The following is a 716-nucleotide window of genomic DNA, read 5'->3' as shown; positions in this document are numbered from 1 at the left end:
TCTTTCTAACCTTCTACCACGACACTTCTCATTCATCATATGAATTAGTTTAAGCTGTTACCTGTTATGTACACAGGCATACATGTATGCCTGTTATGTATACAAGGCATTTATCCTGCATCCTACCTTCACGTTGTAGCTGAGATAGGATAGCTTCTATTTTATTTTCAATATTCCTGTGAGGAAGAATTAGAATACTGAAATATGATGTGCCACGTTCAAAATTAGAATAAACACCTAACACCAATAATTAATGTTTAATATTATTTTTTACATGCTGTCTTCCTAGCTCAACTGCTTAGAATGCTATGCAGATAAATTGTTAAGCAAGTAACAAAATTCCACAAAATGAATCAGCTTGCATATGTGTGCTTTAGATACTATTGTATTATTATCGCTTCTCAGCCTTTTGGCTAAGATCAAGTGTAGATACCATTGTATTAATTATAAGAATTTATTATAGTGTATTTCTTCTGAAACTATCCTTTACAATAGTGAAAATCTACTAATAGATCTTATCCTAAGTAGAAAAAAATGCCAAATATGAACTTTCTTAGAATGAATAATCAGCTTTGGTGGGTTTTTCTTTATTCTTATTTTATTGTATTATTTAATATGATAGCTTTGCTAATTTCAAATACATTTGGATACAAAGAATGTTGCAAAACTCACTTCTGATTAAATATCTGACTGTATTAAGCTTTACACAAACACTC

General features: G+C 30.2%; 1 pseudogene; it reads left to right on the top strand.

The window, feature by feature from the left end:
• The first annotated feature begins 393 nt into the window (after nucleotides 1-393).
• LOC127483372 (U2 spliceosomal RNA) lies at nucleotides 394-488 on the top strand (annotated as a pseudogene).
• Nucleotides 489-716: the final 228 nt, after the last annotated feature.

The sequence above is a fragment of the Oryctolagus cuniculus genome, chromosome 8, assembly GCF_051225735.1.
Source record: "Oryctolagus cuniculus isolate XC-2025 breed Fujian yellow rabbit chromosome 8, ASM5122573v1, whole genome shotgun sequence".
NCBI classification, from domain to species: domain Eukaryota; kingdom Metazoa; phylum Chordata; class Mammalia; order Lagomorpha; family Leporidae; genus Oryctolagus; species Oryctolagus cuniculus.
Note: the sequence above shows the minus strand (reverse complement) of the source record. Positions and strands in the feature narration are given on the sequence as shown.